Source organism: Macrobrachium rosenbergii, chromosome 41, assembly GCF_040412425.1.
Source record: "Macrobrachium rosenbergii isolate ZJJX-2024 chromosome 41, ASM4041242v1, whole genome shotgun sequence".
Lineage (NCBI taxonomy): Eukaryota > Metazoa > Arthropoda > Malacostraca > Decapoda > Palaemonidae > Macrobrachium > Macrobrachium rosenbergii.
Window position 1 is genome coordinate 30,793,744 of NC_089781.1, and position 23,004 is coordinate 30,816,747.

General features: G+C 37.7%; 1 pseudogene; it reads left to right on the forward strand.

Annotated features, from left to right (window-relative positions):
* Nucleotides 1–19,225: 19,225 nt before the first annotated feature.
* LOC136826459 (uncharacterized) lies at nucleotides 19,226–21,130 on the forward strand (annotated as a pseudogene).
* Nucleotides 21,131–23,004: the final 1,874 nt, after the last annotated feature.

Consider the following 23,004-nt stretch of genomic DNA (forward strand, 5'->3'; position numbering starts at 1 on the left):
AGAATGGGGCTAATTTCACTCTAATGCCTGAATTTGGCATGTTTTGCGGAAATTACATTCTGTGAAGTGAAGCATTCAGTAGAAAAATGGTCATTTCTTTGTGGTAAATATCAGCAATAATGTTTTCAATTATTTTTGTTGTGTAAGCAGTGCTGACTTTCGAACCTATGGACCGAAATTAACTATATATAATATCACCAGTGTGGTACTATAAATTATTTTCTTATAACTATCACATTCCATGACTTCCACAATTGCCACCAGTAATATGGGCACTTATTTTTCTCCCTGACATTGAATGGAAACTTTTCCTTTTTTCAGCCATTCCCACATATCTTGTTACTAGAACCTTTCATTTCTTCGTCTAATCTTCCCGTGTTTCATAAAAAAAAGAAAATATATTAAAATCAACAATGAAAGATACTAAGGAGAATTCGTAAAACTTCTGTTCAGTATTTGATAACAGCTTTCTTATGATTTGTTTCATTTTGCTAAAACTAGAGCGTCAAGAAATAAAGGATAACTGATATTACTAAGGGAATTAAACTAGGTACAAAAGAAATTTTCAGAAGTAACATGGGAGAGCTTTCACAGGTGACCTAACAAGAATAAGACTGGCTGCGCAATATTGAGACAAAAACATTCCCTCAAGTTGTGCAGACCTGGGAATAGTTGTCGAAAATGAAGCTTATATTGTAAAGAATCACAATAATCTTAGTTCCATGAACCTGGACTTCCGGAATGCAGTACAGCTATTAGATACATGGAATTCGGCTGTGTAGCATCGGCCATGCCATGTTCCATGAATCCAGAAATGCATCGCATTTACTAAACAACCGAAATCCGGTAATGTATCACATACGCTAAACAACTGGAATCCATGGCTGTAGCTTCAGCCAAAATAGTTTTAGGGCACAAAACAAGAGGAACTTAAGGTTATGGGCTTTAAACTTTTCAATTGAAGATCAATAAATTATGCCCGAACTAAGACCAGAGTAAATAAAACAATTATTTTTATCTTTTAAGGACAACGAAAGAGAGAGATTAAAGTTAATACTTGCCGATCAGCAAGTAAAAAAAAAAAAAAACGTAGGATAAAAATAATTGTCAGTCATTTTCGTTTAGGCAAATGTAAAACTTCAAAAGACGAACTTTTAGATCTACTGGTCTGGCATTACTTGTAATGGCTTGGAAGTAGAAAATTGAGAAGTCATTTCCAGATGGTTGTAAGAAGCCTAACTGTGAGGGTGTGTTTAAGGATACAAGAATCGAAAAGATGAAAAGGGAATTCTTGTTCAAATGGAATAGGTGGAAAAAATGATTTGCTATTCGAAATGTTGACGAAGGTAAAGAAAATGTTTACGTCACTGATTAGAGATCTGTGGTATTTGATCACCAGGACAAATGAGCTGGGGGGGCACATGCAAAGAATGGCTTAAGGAAACCCAAAGATAAATGAGTAACGTTTTGAGAATTTATTATGTCGCCAGCCTCACGAATTCTGTTTTTATCGCTGCTTGTGGTAATTTGTCTTAGGCTTAGAAAGGCATTTATGGCACTTTGATTACTCTTAAGGATCTGGCGACCAATCTAACTTAAACTTTTTCGTAGTTGTCCTCACAAGTTTTGTCTCTGGACTAAACCCTTTTAATTTTTTTTTTCACAAACAGAAAAAGAAAATCAAAAGTCTCTCATTATTTCACTGCCTAACTTCTCTGAAAATAAAACTGTCTTCTGGGTGTTTTAGAACGAGAAGTTTCGGGCAAAAAAGAAAAGACATCATGTTACATCATTTTTTCTTTTTTTTTTTTGCGTCTACGAACAACAAAGAAAGTAAAAAGCGAAGACAAGCTCAGGCCAGTAGGTTTCAAATAGATGGATATAATGATAATAAAATAAATAATCATTATTATAATGATCAAATTCAGCAATGCGTTGGTAAACTTAAAAAATATACGCGGGGTTGAATATTCCTCTTTTCAAGTTGACTTACCCGATATAACTATTGACCAGATACTCAAAAACACCAATATGAGAGAGAGAGAGAGAGAGAGAGAGAGAGAGAGAGAGAGAGAGAGAGAGAGAGAGAGAGAGAGAGAGAGAGAGAGATGTTTTTTTGGTAATTTAGTAGCCAACGTTACTGGAGCTGTAGTCTACGGTACATTAGGAGGAGAAATGAATAATCAAACAACAAATCAATAAGATTCGAACTGGCATTCTTTCTTACTGAAGAAATATAAGAATGAACAGAGAATGGAGTTAGGTAAAAATTATAATAAGAACCACAGCTAAAATAAAAAAAAAATAATAATAATAGAACGGTCGGATCTCAGCAAATGGTGCTATTTTACTGTTCGTCGCCTATATAATATTTCTAATCTAAGATAATGTGAAAAAATTTTTATACTTATCCCTAACCACCAAAGTCCTGCGAAGAGAATCGTAGTGATAAACTAACTTTTAAACTTTAGTTCGAGTAATAACCAAAAGTAATTTTATAGAGCGTCCACTAAAAAGACAAGCAATATTTAAATACAGTAAAAAATCTAATTTTTTGCTATGTAAATTCTTATATATTCTAACATGTGCATATCTGATTGCTTCCCTGTTAATCATGGTAACTTATTACGTTTGCGGGGAGGGCATTCACTAATCAGTACTGTCAATGGTTCTTCAACGAACACAGGGAGTGGCTCACAGCAATTCCGTTGCCAGATTTGGAGTCAGGTTTCCATTTCCTAATAGTAGCAGTTATGACTTGGACCATCGACGGACGGTCTCTTGTTTGTCACTTTCTATAAGTTGTGTTTCAACAGAGATCTTTCATATTCACAATTGATCCCTGATCCCTTTATCTGCCGAGAGCAACCAGATTCGCTGTACAGCAGCGCCAGAACGTTGTAAATGTGCCTCGCTGTCGAACTTCTCAGTTCCAGAGGTCCTTTCTTCCTCACACCGTTGGACTGTGGAACTGCCTCCTAGAGGATGTCGTGTAATTGGAACTTCAGAAGTTCAAGCGGAAATGCAGTGCGTTACTACCCTAATACTAATCTTCTTGCATTTTAATACATTTTTATTTACTTATCCATTTATTAATTTATTTAAAATAGTTGCCAGATTCCTAGGGAATCTGATCATCAGGAACAGCTAAACAAGCGCTATAGTCAACATTTTCATTCCACTGGGACGTTTCGACTTTAATACACTAAGCCATTTTCGACCTAAAATAGAAGCAAAACACCAAAACATAAAACTTTATACTAGTAAAATACAATTCAAAAAAGGTCACACTCGAGAATAATTTTTGATAAACCACGTTACCATAAAAAATATTACTCAGAAAAGAAAACATAGTGACTTAAAACTAATACAATTCAGTGAATTACAATAGCCAATAAAACTAAGGAAAAACAAACTCAAGACGAGAGAAAAAAATCAAATAAAACACAGGACTAAGAAACATTAAAAAAGACAAAAACACGAAAATAAAAATTGCACAATAGATAAATTAGCCTAATGACTGGAAAGCGAGAGCGAATAGAAAATCAGTAAATTGTTGTGGCTTAAGTCTGTGAATATATATAGATTTTAAAATCATTAAATCAGACAATTTTGAACAGAAATCTAAAACTTTAAAATCCCTTATACTTAGTCTTTCCTGACTGCATCTACTGCAATGTTCACGGATGGAAGACTGCTGCTTGACTGCTAAGTCTCTACCTGTCCTGCCACTGATCCCTGCATGCTGGCAGTATCTCGTTTTGAGCGCCTTTATGGAACTACTTAAATATTCCACTTAACAGTTGGGGCATGTATAATGGTAAACAATACCAGAACGCAACAAATCAGGCAGTTTATCTTTGAAAGGTAATAGGCTTTTTATTGTAAAATCATTGCTAAAAATGAATTTAAAAGTAATGTGTCGATAAAATCTATCAAAACAGTATTTCACTTCCCTTTCAAGTTGCTTAATTGATTCAACAACGTAAGGCAATTTGCAATAAAAAACTGGTTTAGGAACTGTAACAAACGACATGTTAGGACTGTAAACACTTTCCATGAAACAAAGTGAAATTGGAGCATAAATTATAAGCCCTGTAGATTAAGGTATTAACTGTATTTAATTTGAAAATGTTTGGACAGTGAACGATTCAGGCCAAAAATCACATTGAGCTGCTCCACTATAAGCGTTTTTTTTTTTTTTTTTTTTTTAATAAGTGGGATCTCTTCTTTCTGTATTTCATTTTACTTCCTCTTACTTGTTCCTAATGAACACCATATTCTTGTTCCATGTGAATAGGTTTCTTCTACTGAATAATAATAATAATAATAATAATAATAATAATAATAATAATAATAATAATAATAATAATAATAATAATAATAATAATAATAATAATAATTTAACATTTGTTTAATAAACTTTTACAGACTTGTTATAGTCTTCTACTCATACACAATAAAACACTATAAAATCTGATAGGCGACATCATACCTAAAGGAACACCACATTCGAACTGGACCACGAGACCAGTTTCACAAACTAGACAAAATGATCTAGTAATTTTCTGAATGGGAATGGAGGACGTGAATTGGGTAGCAGATGCTGATTTTGAACAACACTCCTTCCTTGCGTTGCGGAATTAAAGTAACGACCTCGCATTGCTTGTCACAAGTTTTTGTGAGTGCCAGTGGGCCAAAATTTATTTCTGGCATATTCTGCAGTTTGGCATATAATTCGTCTCGTTTCAACTTTGTTCAGTCTCCAGCAGGAAATTTAGCCATTTCGTCTTTGACATTTCGATGCACTGGCATGTTTTGTGAAAATACATTCTCTAATACAGCTGGCCATATGCAAAATCGTCCTGTTATCCTTTGTCCTGGGTGGCAAATAGTTTCTGGGTTTTCTTCACTTCCCAGACAAAGATTTTATTTGGAAAGAAAAGTCGATAATTTCCATAGTTATATAATCTCAATATCATTAACATTTGAAAATTATTTTAATTAGCAAAGTAACGTTGTTTTAAACGACGAGTTGCATGTATTCAGTTCATGTCCTTGGTTACTGCATAAAGATTTACTTAATACGCGTTTATAATCCACAGCATTTCTCCTTAAGGCACAAAAGCAGCCGATGAGCAGAACGCTGATTAACTGCATGCCTAAATCAAACAACAACTCTGATTCGGGAGTTATAAGCTGAAACAAATATTGTTTTATAAAAAAAAAATCTGAAAAAAAATTTATGACTCTCACCCTCCAACGACCCCGCTCTCTCGAAAAGCTGTTCCTTTATTTATGAAATTTCTTTTCTCAGCCTTCTGAGTTCTAGCTGAGAATCCATCTTCATCTGGGTCAGGATGCGTGGTACAGAAGAAAAAGAGAATAATAAAAGGAATGCACGCGTATAAGAAATGAGATACTGAATGATGACAAATGGCTTCCTCAAGGAAAAAAAAAGAGATGGGAATATAAGTGATTGCAGCGTTTCTGACGGTAAAAACGAGAGTTAGAGTTTCCATTTTGTTAGTGTTTTGAGGAGCAAAACATACGAACACGCACTTTCATATATTAAGTCATTGTTTTCATGCCAAGTTTTAGTTTTAGTATTAGAGGTAATTTATGATAAAAACTCTATGTAGCATTATCAACATAACTTTCTTAATTTTATTTGCATCATCATTATGTCTTTTTTCGTCGATTTTTTTTTTATTTTCGTATGCAAACAAAAAAGAAAAGTACTTAATAAAGAAACAAACCCATCAGAGCAATATACGCTATATTAAAGGACGAATGTAGATTTTTTAAGCTCTTGCAGGTCTTCCTTGAAATTTCTCTCATTTTGCAATGAAATTACATTTGAGCTTTTCAGTCGAGAAACATGCCAAGTGCCATTTTTAAAATACAATAAATTAATTTAAAAATACTTTGGCCCAGGATGGGGCTTGGCATGTTTCTCGACTGAAAGGCTCATATGAAGATTTAATATACAAGAAAAGGGATTTTAACCTACGCTGAAGCTGAATTACAGATAAGCAGAGATGAGGGTGACAGAAATTCGTGAGAGAGAGAGAGAGAGAGAGAGAGAGAGAGAGAGAGAGAGAGAGAGAGAGAGAGAGAGAGAGAGAGAGAGAGAGAGATTTCGTTCCCTCCAACAGAATGAATATTTTACTGAGTAACCACATCAGTTATTTCGAATATGTAAAGGGCAGTCGAAGAGTATAAAAATATAAGATCATTAAACATCCCATGCCGGGAAATGAATCTGCGTGCTACGCTGAAATATTATATTATATTTTCAGCGAGGAATCAATTTTAACTGGTCTACGTTTTTTCAAGTTTTTATCCGTTTTGTATGGTGTCCTCCTATCTACCTGTTCAACATCTTTAACTTTGTCTTAACCCAATTTTCACCCTTCACTTGAAAACAAATCTTTGAAGTTTAGAACATAATTACTCCTTTTTCCTTAGGTATATCGAGAAAGGAAAGTCCTTTTTTTATATGTAAATTGATACTTATTTATTTTTTTATTTTAACCATCAACCATTTCCTGGTTTTTTTGGGGGGGAAAAACATATGCATTTAATTACGCATTGCAGGCAGTGCATTTGATGATATAAGATAATTAGAGAGAGAGAGAGAGAGAGAGAGAGAGAGAGAGAGAGAGAGAGAGAGAGAGAGAGAGAGAGAGAGAGAGAGACAAGACCGGGGATTTAAAATAAGGATCAAATTAATGAAGGTGACGTTGTTTCATTACAGAGAATAATCCCTTAGTAAATGAAAGTACTTTTTAACCTAAAACTTCATTCCATTCGGATTTAGGGGTGATCAACCGTAAGCCCCACTCCACTCGGATTTTTTACATCCCTCCTTCCATAACAACACTTAGGTTTTCTTACGTTTCAACAAAGAAATTTCTCTCCCTTTTTTTTTTTTTTAACAGACCCACCAGTTATCAAAAGGAATAATCTATTTGACATGTACAATTATGACATTCATGAGGGATGACATTCATTCTGTGATCTTTCTAGAATTGTCGGTGAAATTGTACATATTTTGAAGAATGCGTAACTGCATGAAGTAAGAATATTATATGACATGACAACGTTATTTAGTATATGATATATGTTGAAAATCCATCCTTTGCCCTAGAGCTATCTAAAGTCTTGAAAAACAATGATAATAATTAGAATAAAAGATACTTTTATTCCTAAGTTATAGTTATTATCAACTTTGACCTTTTAATATATAGCTTAGATCGGAGTTGCATGCCAGAGCCATTTTTTAATAAATCGCTTAGATCGGAACTATTTTCCATAATAATTTTTCTATAAACAAATCAGAACAGTAATAGGTAAGATCAATCCACCTAGTTGTATGTTTTTGCAATAACTAGGTACTGCACTATTGCAAAATACGTTAGAAAACGTTCTCTCAAAGTTCATAACAGAAAAAATGAAACCAGAAACTATTGGAAACAAATATCTCAATTCCTGCAAACAGGATGTAACCTGAAGGATAACGAACATTATTTATGACGTAACAGTCACTCATGATCGACAGAGGCAAGGGTTAGTTCACTACATTATCGTACAATGAGCTAAGGATCGCACTTCAGTGTATGACGTAGGTGGGGCCAAGGGGGAACCAGGCAGTAGCTACTGATGACATGCCTTTTTTTATTTATCTAACAATATACTTGTCTGAGAGTCTTAGTTTTTCAGTAAATATATTTCACTGCGGCAGGATGATGATAAATATTAGAATGTGTTTGTGGGTTGAGTCTATCTTGATACGAATTAGTTCCGGCTTTCATTGTTATTGTAGAGAATTAATCAGTGATTAACATTATCATTTAAACATTTATTATGTCGCCATATCCATGTCTTCTCTGTGCTGACATTCATTGTGTAAGCTGTATCGTAATTATTATTATTATTATCATTATTATTATTATTATTATTATTATTATTATTATTATTATTATTGCTTATGTTCATGCTGGCCAGTGCGGCTTTTCATTAAAATTTCCTCTTCACACTTACGGTATTATTCGAGATTCTGCTGCACCCAAAACCAATTCATAGAAACCTGTGTCCTTCCAAAAATGAGGCCATTAACGTTGTGTGCTGAGCTCAGAAAACAGGTCATTTGCATCCAAAACATTTGTACCTCTCGCACGCAGAGTAACACAGATTCCAAGTAATTACGGTTCTGGCGGCATTGTTCGTGGAATTAAATTCTAAAAAATTTTTACCTTGGTTTAATAAGATTTCCAAACATCATCCGAAATAATCGTCCAACTCAGAGAGAGAGAGAGAGAGAGAGAGAGAGAGAGAGAGAGAGAGAGAGAGAGAGAGAGAGAGAGAGAGAGAAAGTGGGTGATGGGAAGGCTTTTTTTTTGAAACCCAGATCAAAGAATTGGAAAGCTGATTATGACAATGATACTTTTGATATTGGTCATAATACAATAATAATAGTCGTGGCGATGGGATAACGAAAATATTTTTGATGAAAGCAAGTAGTGCACTCACACATACACACACACACACACACATATCTGATATCTGTGTGTGTGTGTGTGTGTGTGTGTGGGCGCTGTGCAGGCCACTTTCGGTATTCTTCATAAATGTGGCACATAATCATAGTTGCTCTCTCTCTCTCTCTCTCTCTCTCTCTCTCTAAATAAGTAAGAACAAAATCCAGACAGTTTCGAATTTATCATACGGTGTACAACTCGATCGTAATAATTCCAGGATGGACGTCGCACCGACAGATGCCTCGAATGCGTGTTTTATCTGTAGGCAACGAAGGATCTTGTGCTCAAACCCAAATAAAATCAAAACTTATATAATTAAAAGGGGTTAGATGATTTATATATAAGCTTCTGAAGGTGTAACAAACCTGTAATAAAAAACCTCAATGCATAATAGTTAAAAAGTTTTAAGTTAAAGTCCTCCTGGGCCTCTGCGAGGCTCATAGGGCTGGCGCTGATCTCCGATTTCTTTGGTCGACAAACATGGAGGGACAGGTCCCAATGCCTAAGACACGTGGCCAGTGTGCCACTAGGCCCACTGTTTAATATCCGCCAGCCTGAGGGCTGGTACATCTATTCTCCTACCCACCCTAGAGAGTTTTCAGATCGCTAGCTTGGCGGGCCACCGGGTTTATGCAATGGCGTCATCCCCAAGTCACCAGTGAGCGGCGGAATTGAACCCGGTCTTCTCGACTGGTAGGCGAGAACCTTACTCTACTGCGCCACCACGGCATATTCAAGGCATTATTCAGCTAAGAATTACAGAAGTCAACAGAGTAGGGTACACAAGGAACGTTAAAAGTAAACAAATACGCCACAAACAGTAGAAAAGAAAACCACCACTCGCTGATAACAAACGCACAACGCAGCTAAACATTCATACGGGTTATTAAGATAAATAAATACCAATTTGCAATATTCACCCCGGCTTTATTTACCATAAATCCTAAAAGTGCATACATTGTGGTTATCCTCTAAAGGTAGCTTGGTTACTTGATACGAGTGCGCGCGCGTGCCCGTGTGTGATATGTAAAGCTACCCAGGATCTCACAAACCCTTCAGGTTCATAATCTTTTCTGATATGAACAAAGAGGTTCGAGATTTTCAACATGAAAACATCTTACAAAGTCATTTCAGAATGATCGTTTTCGAGAGCCTCTCATAAGAGGCGATCAATTTAAGAGATTTGTTCTTCAACGAAGACCCTTATGTTAATGGCTCTTCAACCGCACATTAACCACAAGGAAAAGAAAGTTTACACAGTGACTAATCACTCCGATCAGACGCTGGTACATGAAAAATATTAGACTAAAGGGGGAGTTCCAACAAACTGTCAGACTGTAGGTATGTTATAAAATATGCCTACTTGTAGTCCTTAGAGAGAGAGAGAGAGAGAGAGAGAGAGAGAGAGAGAGAGAGAGAGAGAGAGAGAGAGAGAGCATATCAATATATTATAGAATGGATGTTCATGAACAGGATCTAGCAAAATGCCCGCAAAGTGGACAATACACAATTTAAGGGTTGAGTGACTTCAGGCATTTTCTCTATCAGAGCGAAAGTTAATGTATCTACAGAAACTAAAAGGAGTATACAACAGCATAAACAAACATAAATCATCAGTGTTACAGATTTTTTGCACTAAAGACGTCTTGTCTGTCATTTGTTTATTCAGAGATTACAGTAATTCGTTCCCTAAACAGGAGGCCGTCCCATCTGAGGAATTAAACAATGTTGCTTCCGGTCTATACTTCAGAGAATAACTGCAAAGAACAAGATGATTTGACCTTGTTGGGTGAGTTGTGTGGCTGCCAACCTAATCCCAAGAATACATGGTGGAAAACAAAAAAGACTGAACTCTTTGGCCCCACTACATTTGAAGGCAGATGGCGTGTAGGAAAAAATACAAAGCGTTGCATATTGGAGGTTTTAATACCCGTTGTACCACCGAAGAAAAAAATAAAACATTTTTTTTAAGGAGAGATAGCTGTATATTACGGAAAATCATGAGACGAAAGTGAATGATGTGGTTAGTTGACTTATAAATGACAACAAGTGTTGTGTCTGGGATGGCTGAGACATGCGCTTAATTAAGACGTTAATATCTTTAATGACAGGAAGCTTGTTATAGTGTGTGAATGAGTCTAGAACTGCGTGAATGAAATTGTGTGCGGCAGAAGAAAAATTTTTGGTAATGATGCATGGATGGAAATTGAAAATAAAAGTACTTTGAGAGCTTTTGAACCCATTAAATCACACCATGGGAGAAGCTGTAAGTATACCAAATCTTTAACTTGATGGGCTTTTGAAAGCCCCATGCAAAGCAAAGACTGTTACTTATTGTTATACAGAAATATTTCTCAAATTAATTGTTCATCTTTTAACCGACATAAAAATGTTACCATTTGACGTGTGGCATAGATTTTTCATCCTTAAATTGTAGGGTGGGCCAACCTTCTGTAATTAAGAGTTTAGTGTATACTTAAGAATTTTAAAAGTAGAAATAGGTGCCGACCCCACAGACGCATACTAAGCAATGAAATGAAACCTGTTTTTATGTTTAAACATTCATTTCAGGATCTACTCGAATGCAGAGCCTTGAAAAAGAAAATAACTAAAAAATACTGTATAATGGGCTAGGTTAATACGCCTGGTCAAAGAAGTGGTTGCAACACACAGTCAACCTGTTTCCTTCAGTTCCAAAGACATGTAAAAAAAGGTCTTTAAAGAACGGGAGGAAAATCACCTTATCAACAACATCTTCCTACTATAAGAGTACATGGGGCTACACCATATATATTTCATAAGGAAAGCATGTTGGAAAACAAATTAAAGTTGCTTACTACAGGGTAAGTTTTTTTTTTTTAGAATTTTTTACTTTAAAGTTCTGCTATAAAAATAACGGAAAGCCATTAGTTTATTTACGATCTAATAGTTTCTGTGAGGTTTCCTTTACCCAATTAACTCAGAAAAAATATTCACGCAATGTTTTATGAAAAATAAAGTGAATAAATCATCCAGAACCGAGTCTGCAGAAACCAACAAGTCACTGTTAATCAAAAGGGCTCGTCTCTCTCTCTCTCTCTCTCTCTCTCTCTCTCTCTCTCTCTCTCTCTCTCTCTCTCTCTCTCTCTCTATGAAACTTTGAATTGCAACCCTTCTTGCAGATCATTTTTATCTAAACTATTCCACAGCTTCAGAACTAATTAGAGTTAGTCATGAAAAGTGACGAAAAAATGAAGAAACGCTGAAGAAAATTCCTGTGACTGTGTGATTATGCGCTAACTTTAGTTATCAAGTGGAATATGTTCCGACTTCTATTTTTCCCGTCACTTCAAGGAAACGTCTTGATATCTGAGAAGAGGAATTGTCGTCGAAGTCATATTTACCAGGCTATATTCTTAGAGGTGTTTCTAATATTGCTGCAGTCAAAACATCTTTGTTCGCCGGCTTCAAGAGATTAACTGGTGCATTTTATTGAAACACCTACAATGAGTCCCTTGTTCAAGACTCTCTCTCTCTCTCTCTCTCTCCGCGGGTGATAAATATCAATGGAATCGTAGAAATGTATGAAAACAACAGTTAATTAGCGACAGAGAAAGACTTCTTATATCTAGTCTATATATATATATATATATATATATATATATATATATATATATATATATATATATATATATATATATATATATATATATATATATATATATATATATATATATATATATATATATATATATAGACTAGATATAAGAAGTCTTTCGTTGTCGCTAATTAACTATTATATATATATACAATATATATATATATATATATATATATATATATATATATATATATATATATATATATATATATATATATATATATATATATATATGACTTTTTATCACATCACCGTGATTCATATACAATCAGTAAGCTACAAACGTCCTTTAATATCCAATTCGCTCTCCACTCTCTCTCTCTCTCTCTCTCTCTCTCTCTCTCTCTCTCTCTCTATATATATATATATATATATATATATATATATATATATATATATATATATATATACATACATACAAATATATACACACATATATATGTATTTATACATATATACATCTTTATACATATAAAAATAGGTGTATGTATGTATGTATATATGTGTGTATGTTCCATCATAACTCTGAAATGCACTGAGCAATTTTAACCAAACTTGGTATACATATAACTAACTATCTGGAAAACAATACTGTGGGGGTAAGACATCACTGGAACCAAATGGGTTGTGGATGGGAAGGCAGTGACACGTAAAAATAAATAAAAAGGACAGATATTAGTGTCTAATACATTGTTTATGAGGTTGCTGAGATGAACAGTGACACCCCTGATGTCCTTCAAGTCCAAGTTAAGCCACGATAGGAAGGGGGACGGGTGAGAAGGGGTGAAAAATAAAATGTCCAAAATGACAGATATTAGTGTCTAATCCATAATTTTCGAGGTTGCTGAGATGAATAGTTACACTCCCAATGCCCTTTAAGCCCAAGTTCAGCCTCGATAGAAATGGGGGTTGAGAAGGGGGGAAATATAAAATGTCAAAAATACTGGTCAATGTAATTGAAGCAGTTATGTTAACATGAGAGAGAGAGAGAGAGAGAGAGAGAGAGAGAGAGAGAGAGAGAGAGAGAGAGAGAGAGTAGAGGGGGTGTTAGGCAGGAGAAAGAGGGAAAGAGTGAGGGGAAAGAGAGTGAGAGTTTATTGGTTGTCATTCAGACTTTTCCCAGGCAGCACCAGGTTGATCAGCTAGTGCATATATATATATATATATATATATATATATATATATATATATATATATATATATATATATATATATATATATATATATATATATATATATATATATATATATATATATATATATATATATTTAGTATTAGGGCTATGCACCTGAATATATATATATATATATATATATATATATATATATATATATATATATATATATATATATATATATATATATATATATATATATATATATATATATATATATATATATATATATATATATATATATATATTTTAGTATTAGGTTATGCACCTGAATATATATATATATATATATATATATATATATATATATATATATATATATATATATATATTGCTTGTTCAACCTCTTTCCTTTAATTGGTAGGAATAGAATAGAATCAAAACCAAAAGGAAAGGAAAAAGAAACAAGACAAGACAGCACCAAAAAACCAAGCTTCTTCCATTAAACCTGTGGAGAGAGGAGTGCTTTGTTGTTTTGGAATTCCAACCAACCGTCTTAGTAGATTATGAATTTAGCTTACGGACCTATCCAACACATATGGTTTCACCAGGGCTACCTTTAGTGAGGGTGTCCCTAAGCATCACTTTTCTCTGAACTGTGTATTGGCAATGTTTTTTTTGTCATTTTTAGACTGCCGCAGGGGATGGAGGGCTGGACGGCCACAAACCCTCTAAGCAGGTTGTCCCAAGCACAGAGGGTACACAAATGGTAGTGCTCCTGCACCTTTTCTTTTTTTTCTTTTACTTAGTGGAACATGTTAATCATATCACCAGACCCTTGGCGTCAGTTGCAAGTGCACACAAGCATCCTACGTAAGGTGAATCTGATGATGACAATTACTCACCATTCTTCTGCTGTCTCTCCCATTGCATTTCTTTTTTTTTTAATTTCTCTCTTCTTAGACACTGACTAAAGATCCTGGTGGAACCATATTTCCTGTTTGAAGTCGAGTATACGAAGTATAATTTGTGTTGCCTAGTGAGATTGCATAAGGTATCCCCCATTGTGTTAGCATATTATTCTCAATTCGAGATACCCCCTTTGCAGTAATTAAAAGTTAGTGAGAGGACGTATACGTAATACTCAGGCAAGCCTTGGAACCTGATCATATCATTGTTTAGAAGAGGAATAGTCTTTAATTTGCTAGAAAACTGCTTACGAGAGGGCTACTAGAGTGATCAGCTGTTGTGTCATACCCTAAAAAGTAGGGGAAATATTACTGTCTGAAAGGGCAAATGTAGATTCTCTCACTGTAACACTCATTTCGTTGGACTGAGTGGGTGGTCAACGGAGATATTTAATTTATCAGTTCAGGAATCAATCAAAATAGTCAGTAACCTGGTTCCAGCTGGCGACCTAATCTAATTATGTTAATTGTCTGTCTTTTGGGGTAACTTCCAGCCTTAATTGATGAGATTTCGTGAGTCTTCAGTATAGCAAGGCTGCATTAATCACAGTAATCAAGAATTAAACTCATCCACCGAATGACCCCCGTAACATTCGTCGACCTTTACCACAATCTCTAATTAATTCACAGACATAAAGAACTTGGAATCAAATTAACTACAAACTAATTTCAAAGAGAAAAGTCAGATCATATTAATTTCATGTTAAATTCTTCCAAACAAGGATACAGGCCAAGGTAAGTAGCAGTAAGAATACCATTTTTATAAAAAGAAATTAGCATAGGTAGGGAAGTGTGCATTAACTGAGAGCAGGTATAATTTACAATTCAAAAGTTAATTAAAACATAACCGAATTCGTACAGTGCCCGCCTGGCCAGCCGTGTGGGTTACCAAATTTTAGAATTGATATTTGCAAGTCATCGGCCAATGATTAATGCATGATATTAATCTTTGAACTAGTTAGCTTTGCATGACAGTACAGGGTGTATGTGTGCCAAGTGTTTCTCTCGTAGGATAGGACGGACAATTTACCCAAATCCATAGGATTTCTTTCAAACCGGTATCACTACAGGGAAGGCCACCGACTAAGCGTTACAGAGTTAATAAATTTCCCTAGCGCTTAATCATATCTCATTTCCTTTCCAGTAATATCGCAAAGCAACAATAACGGGGTTAAATTCATTATCTGCATTCCTTGAGCTGCCATCTTAAAACCCTTGTTGTTGTTGTTTGCGTGATATGGTCTACCTGTGTGGCGCTACCAGTCACCATCATGCCCTGCCTCAATATGCCACTCAGGGAACTACTTTGCCTCGCGTAGTATTCGGACTCGCTAATCTTTAAAAAAAAAAAAAAATAGGCTTCAATAATATAGGGAAATACGATAGGATTTAGTACAACAGATAAAAGCAAGTAATAATTTAGTCAGGAAATAACTTAGTTAGAAAATATAACAAAAAAAGTTCTTATATAAATTCACTGACGCAGGGAATTGTATAAAACAGAGAAGAACATCATTTAACCATTCTAAGCAGTACAAACCGTACAACTCAGTGGTAACCGGGCAAAGTTAAGATTGCTAAGACGATCCATTGCTGAAATACCCCAAGAAGATGTATTTTAAAATAAGAAACCTGCCAGTGTGCATTTACAATAATTTTGCTTATTTTTCTCAGGCAGCATGAACTTTGCTGCCTGAATATTCTCTCTCTCTCTCTCTCTCTCTCTCTCTCTCTCTCTCTCTCTCTCTCTCTCTCTCTCTCTCTCATCCATTCAATTAAGCATTCAACATAAATCCGAAGTGTACGTGCACCGTCTTCATTGAGAGAATGGGCCAACATGGGAATAATTAATTAAAATACAGCAGATAAACAGAAACACTTCTGTCCCACAGAGAGGTGGGGACAAGTTAATATTAATCACAGTTATAGAAGCTGTCGGTCACGAGTGGGGACTTTTATCCAGACCTAAGCAAAAAATTAGCCTTCCTCCCTCTGCATGAGAAGGAAGTAGCACAGTGGGTACTAAGAACTAGTCACTCATGAGGGCCCAAAAGCAACCAAGAAGCTTATTTTCCTTTTTCCACAGTGCCACTAATCTGAGGCACTGTCACAAACTGAATAGCTTACCTATCTCTTTCTACTTACTTTCCCTTTTCCTCCAACTTATTAGTTACACTCTGCTTGGGGCAAAGTGCATTTTCCTCTTAAATACAATTAGTAGACTCAGGTCAAGAGTTGATTCCTAGGAACGCACTGGCACCACAGTGCCATCAAAAAAAAGGGAACACAGAAGAAGGAAAAAATAGTCATTTTGTGACATAAGCTACGCCTGTACATAGAGGTACAGAGTACCATCAGTGTGACCTTTGCATGGCACACTCAACCACATTGCAACCTTATTGAAGAGGTGCCACACCACTGAAGTGTCACCCAAATCTTAGGGACACTTCCTCACTGCCCAAGTACGTCCAGTCAACCCAGACAGATGCCCTTACCTACCAGAACCATGGTGACAGACAATCACAGAGCCTTCATTGAGCTGGGGAAGGAGGCAGGTCTCACGGGATTAGACCTCACCAAGTGGGTCACGGAACAGCTGGATGACTTGGCCAAGCAAGAGAGGGAAGAAAGACTGCAACGGCGGAATTATGAAGCCGAACAGCGGCATTATGAAGACGAACAGAGGAGGTATGAAGAAGAACGGAGGAGGTATGAAGAAGAACAGAGGCTGCTGGAAGATGAAAGAGAAGAACAGAGGAGACAGCATGAATTAGCCTTCATGGAAGGAAAAGCTGAGGCAGCCCTTTGCTCACTGGAGAAGAGTCAGAGAGGCGACATGGTCGAAGTGCGTAGTCATAATGAAGGCCTATGAAAAAACCCCGGAGAAATGGAGACAGCAGTTCCGAGGTCTTGTTAAGGAAGTCAGCTGGTCCTGGACCGAGTGGGCCTGTCAGAAGACCCAGTCTGGTACCCGTTGGTTCGACTCCTTGTCGTGCACTACGTTCGAGAACCTTTTCAATCGGACCATGCTGGAGTATCTTTACCAATGCGTGCCTGGGCCCCTTGCTGTGTATCTCAATAATAAGCAGCCCACCACCCTTATGGAAGCCTGCCGTATGGCCGATTCATGGGAAACCCTTAACCAGTCCCACAGCACATCTCAGCGGTGCATAGTGCCACCCGGGTACCTCTCAGGCTCAACTCAGCCAAAGAACAGACTGTCTAGCAAGCCTATGTGCACCCACTGTAAGAAGTTGGGGCACACGGAAGCTGAGTGCAGCTATAAGCTAGGTACTAGTACGCCGCCTCCTACTAACAATCAGAACTCTTCTCCCTCTATGGCCACTCAACCCTCTCCACCAACCATCACCACAGGTCACAGAGCCCCTACAAAGGGCCCGTGCCGATCCTGTGGCGCTGCAGGCCAGTATAGTGCTGGACATCCGCCCTGTCCAAATCATGTCTCAACCACCAAGTTCGTTAGCCTAATTAGCACTTCATTCTCAGGGTGAAGATACTTCACCCTGAGAGACTGGAGACCCAGTTCATCTCGGCGGCACCTCTTAAGGGCTATAGCCTGCCCGTGGCACTTCCAGTCATGGTAGACACCGTAGCCAACATTAGCCTAATTTCCAGGACCCATGTGCCAGCCAGTGCCATGGTTGATGAGCAAACCCAGTGGGAGATGAAATGGATAGAGGGCCTCACCACAACCATTCCCACAGTCAAGCTCCAGGTTGCGACACCTTGGGGGACGCTACCCCACCGCCTCGGCGTGGTGGATGGAATTCAGCCCGGAGTAGATTTCCTGTTGGGTTGGGACCTTCTCTGGGGAAGCCCTTCCCCAACGTCACTTCACAGCCATGCTACCTCCTCCACAGAGGCCCAGACTGTAGGAGCACCCTATCCAGGCACAGCCACCTTGACTGGTGTGCCACGCCAAGATGGAAAACCACCTTTCGCCCACCAAAGTGGTTAGTGGCCTAGACCTCTCTCCCCACAAAAGGATGGCCAGCAATGAGGTCCTCTTTCTCCCCAAAGAGACATTCAGGAGGAGCAGTGCCGCTGTAGGACATGCAAGAGGACAGGCCACTCCACTAATTACAGGGGGGGTTGCCCCAACAAGCAACACCCAGCGGACGCTCCTGCTCAAGACTCTCTGAGAGACCCTGATCTCCAGCTGAGGCAGGAATCTCTGTATCAGCCCAACTCAAGCCATCTGCGAGCTATTGCACCTCCAGACCCCTAGTCAGGCATGCCTGACCCTCAGTCGCTGCCAGTGCCACTTGCAAGCACTGAGCAGTGCCACGCTCCGTCTGTCTCCGACATTGAGCCACCACTCGATGAGGACCTCATGCCAGATCCCGATGATAAGGCGGATCCTCCTCCGGGAGATCCAGGATCCCTCACGGCACTAATACTAGCAACCTGTGAGCCTCCGGCACCCGACACTTCTTCCTCACCAAATCCGTCTCCTGAGGATGAACCCCCGGCGGATCAATCTGCTACACCTTCTCTGGAAGACCAGGAACTGGCCTCCACGGACGCAGAGGTCAAGACTGCTCTTGCTCCGGTTGTCGCAGCAGTTGGAGTCGGAAGCCCTCCTGTAGCCTCTGAGGTTACCCCTGACCTCGCACCCTCTAGCCCTTCTGGCCTTTCCCCAGAGTCAGTGCCCTTATTACATCCTGGGTCTGACATAGGTAGCACAGGGGAACAATTTAAAAACAGTTTTTTGTTGAGTTGGATTTTTGAGCTTATTTAGACTAAAATTGGCATGCTGATTCCAAATCTGTAGTTAGTTTTTTTCTAGCACGTCAAGTTTTTTCTAAACAGCTTACCTACCAGATAAGCAAAATTCCACTGGTTAGCTGTAGTAACTCTTGCCAGCTGATAACGATTTGACTCATCTAGAGCTATGTGGCAACTTGTTTGTGCAGTCACAATTGAGACAGTGCAGTGAGAGGTGTGTGCAGCTCCCAATAGGTCAGTAATGTCAATATCTACGAACAGAAAGCTAGGATAGTAGGAATTAGGAGGATTTGATATGGCTTTTCTATTAACCTTGGAACAACATACCATTGTAATTTCTATTTTGGTTAATGCTTTTTTTTTTTTGTTTTTAAGCTTATAACTATTCCAGCCTAGTGTTTTATTTCCTTAGGTATATGTTTCTTTTGTTTCAGATCATGTCTGCTCCTGCTATGTCTCATCGTAAATGCCTAAACAACCCTGACTCCTTCTGCTATATATGTGGTAGTTTCACCAAGTCAGAGGGCAAACATCAGCGTATTTGTCAAACAAGCATATTTCGCATATTTTAAAGTGAAACTCGGTGATCAAGAAAACCCGTGGGCCCCTCACAAAGTGTGCAAGCAGTGTGTCGAGAGTTTACAGATGTGGACCAAAGGAACACGTGAAAAGATGCCATTTGGTATCCCCACGGTTTGGCGACAGCAAAAATATCATTCCACAGACTGTTACTTTTGTGCAGTGAAAACATCAGGATTTAACAAGAAAACTAAAAGTAAAACAGAATATCCTAATATACTGTCAGCTATAAGACCAATGCCTCATTCAGCTGAAATTCCAGTGCCAGTTTTCGAACAACTACTTCCTCTAGAAGGTCTGAGTGATGTTGAAGAACGCAGTGTCAGCAGTGATGCAGATTTTGACATTCACGAGGATCCAGTTTGTAGGGGATTTGATCAGCACATGTTGACTGATTTAGCACGTGATCTGGGCCTATCAAAAAAAGCTTCAGAAATACTAGCATCAAGACTGAACGAAAAAAACCTACTTGAACAAGGGGTGAAGGTATCATACTTTCGAACCAGAAAAAGTACATTTCTGCAGTACTTTTGAAGTGACAGCAGTTTTGTGTTTTGCCATAACATTCCTGGTTTACTGAAGGAACTAGGGCTTTCAAACTACAATCCAAATGAATGGCAAATGTTTATGGATAGCTCAAAGCGGAGCTTGAAGTGTGTCCTTCTACACAATGGCAATTTGTTTGGCGCAGTCCCTATTGGGCATTTGATTTGTCTTCGTGAAGAATATGGAGATGTAAAGAGAGTTACTGAGTTATTGCAATATGACAAACACAATTGGATCATCTGTGTTGACCTTAAGATGGTGTCCTTCCTTCTTGGTCAGCAACCTGGATACACAAAGTATCCCTGCTTTCTCCATGTGTGGGATAGCAGAGCTCGAGAGAAGCATTGGGTTGAGAAGAATTGGCCTCCGAGATCTGATCTTAAACCTGGAGATCCTAACATTGTACATGAGCCACTTGTTGACAGGAAGAAAATATTATTCCCACCTCTGCACATAAAACTAGGTCTCATGAAACAATTTGTAAAAGCATTGTCAACTGATGGCAACTGTTTGAAGTACATCATCTTGACATTTCCTGGACTGTCAATTGAAAAAATCAAGGCCGGTGTGTTTGATGGTCCACAAATTTGACAGCTCATCAAAGATGAACAGTTCACCGGTAATATGTCAGACCTTGAAAAGAATGTTTGGCTATCATTCAAAGACGTCGTCAAGAACTTTCTTGGAAATTCACATGCAAGTAATTACACAGAAATTGTTCAGAAACTATTAGAGAGCTACAAAGTGCTTGGTTGCAACATGAGTATTAAATTACATTTTTTGCATTGCCATCTTGCCAACTTTCCGGAAAATCTTGGTGCTGCTAGCGACGAGCAAGGTGAACGATTTCACCAAGATTTGAAGGTTATGGAAGAACGTTACCAGGGTAGATGGGATGTCCATATGATGGCTGACTATTGTTGGAGCATCAAACGCGATTGTCCTCAAGTTAAACACTCCAGAAAAAGCAACAAGCGTAAATTTTTACCTTAACCTGCACACAATTATAGCCTTATCCTTTGTAAAAACATAAAAATGTTAAATAAACGTTCTATTCATGCCTATTCTTTAATTTTTCATTGTATGTTAATATTTGCAACTTTTTATAAAACAAGCACTGTAACTGTTATGTACAGTATTTTTCATATTTTTTAAGAAAACAAAAATCCTATAGTTCAAAAACTTGACAGGATAGAGAAAAACTGAGATCAGTTTTGGATTCAGCGCCCAAAAATTGCTTAACCCTTTGATTTCGGTTGTAACGTATACGACGCATTTAATAAACTGGCCCGGAACACTGTTGTGTCGTATACGAGCACCGGTAATTTCCTTTTATGTGAAGGACTGATGATTGAAATACTGGCCTCTTTTTCTTGATATGGTAACAGTCTGTGAGTTGCCATACAGTGAATTCATATAAATTCACGTGTTTCCTAAAATTCATTAGTCTTCATCAAGATGTCACAGGAGGACGGGTCAAGGGTACGACATCCTCGAGTTGACCGCCGGCAGATCGAGAGAAGAGCTCTCGACGAGGATAACTATTTTATAGACCTTTCTCGACTCATTTTCTGGATATGAAAATGAATCGGATTTAGAAGGAAATGAAATGGATAATTATGGTCCTGGTACAAGAGACAGTGATGAAATATCAACCGACAGTGAAAATGACGAAAATCTGCCACCTACAAATGAAAGCCAAGGTGTCAAAAGAAGGCGGAGACAGCGAAGTGGCCCAGGTGATGAGTGGGAGTGGGCTGCCAGCAATTTCAGCCCAGAGATTTCATATTTGACAGCAGTGGCAGTGGCATTACGTCGAAATGTAATGTGAATGAAAATTCAAAGGAAGTAGACTATTTTTTTATTTTTCGACAACGAATTTATGGGGCTGATTGCTGAAGAGACAAACCGTTATCAGAGATTCCTTGTTGATACGCTAGGAGATGCAGTGCCAAAGTATTTGCGAAAATTTGCTCAGGTTACTGTGGAGGAAATGATACGGTTCCTTTGTGTGATTATGATCATGTCGCATATAAGTAAACATCGCATCGTAGATTACTGGACTACGCTTGAGACATTCGAGACAAAAGGAGTGAGAAGGCTGATGGCAAGGGACAGATTTCTTCAAATTCTACGGGTTCTACATTTCGTTGATAATTCACATGAAACAAGCCCAGATAATAAACTAAAAAAATTAAACCCGTGCTCGACAGTGTGCGTAGAAAATTCCGGGAAAAATTTCAACCTTTCCAGGATTTATGCATAGATGAAAGTTTAATGTTATGGAAGGAAGGCTAAGTTTCAAGCAGTACATTCCAGATAAAAGAAGTCGATTTGGAGTGAAAATATTTGAACTTTGTGATGCCAAAACGGATTATATTGTCGATTTTATAATCTATACTGGAAAAGATACAGAGATATTGGTAGATGAGGATCTAGGGGTATCTGGTTCTGTGGTAAAACATTTATGGCCTCGCATCTCGGAAAACATCACATCCTGTATTTCGATAATTGGTATTGCAGCCCAAAACTGCTCAAGTATTTGGGCGACAACGAAACAGGAGCATGTGGAACAGTCCGGAAAAATAGGAAATTTATGCCTAAATTTCCTGATGTGAACAAATCTGAGATTTCGTCTCAAAACTGCAATGGAATATTAGGTTTAAAATGGCAGGATAACAGGACAGTGTATATGTTATCTTCAGTACATGAAAATATAATGGTAGACTGTGAAAAAGGTGTCGACCAGGGAATTTGTGCAAAAACCTGCATGCGTTGTTGACTATAATAAGAAAATGCGGATTGTGGACAAGAACGACATGCTTATTAGTTCTGTGAAGTGTATCCGTAAAACCACGAGATGGTAC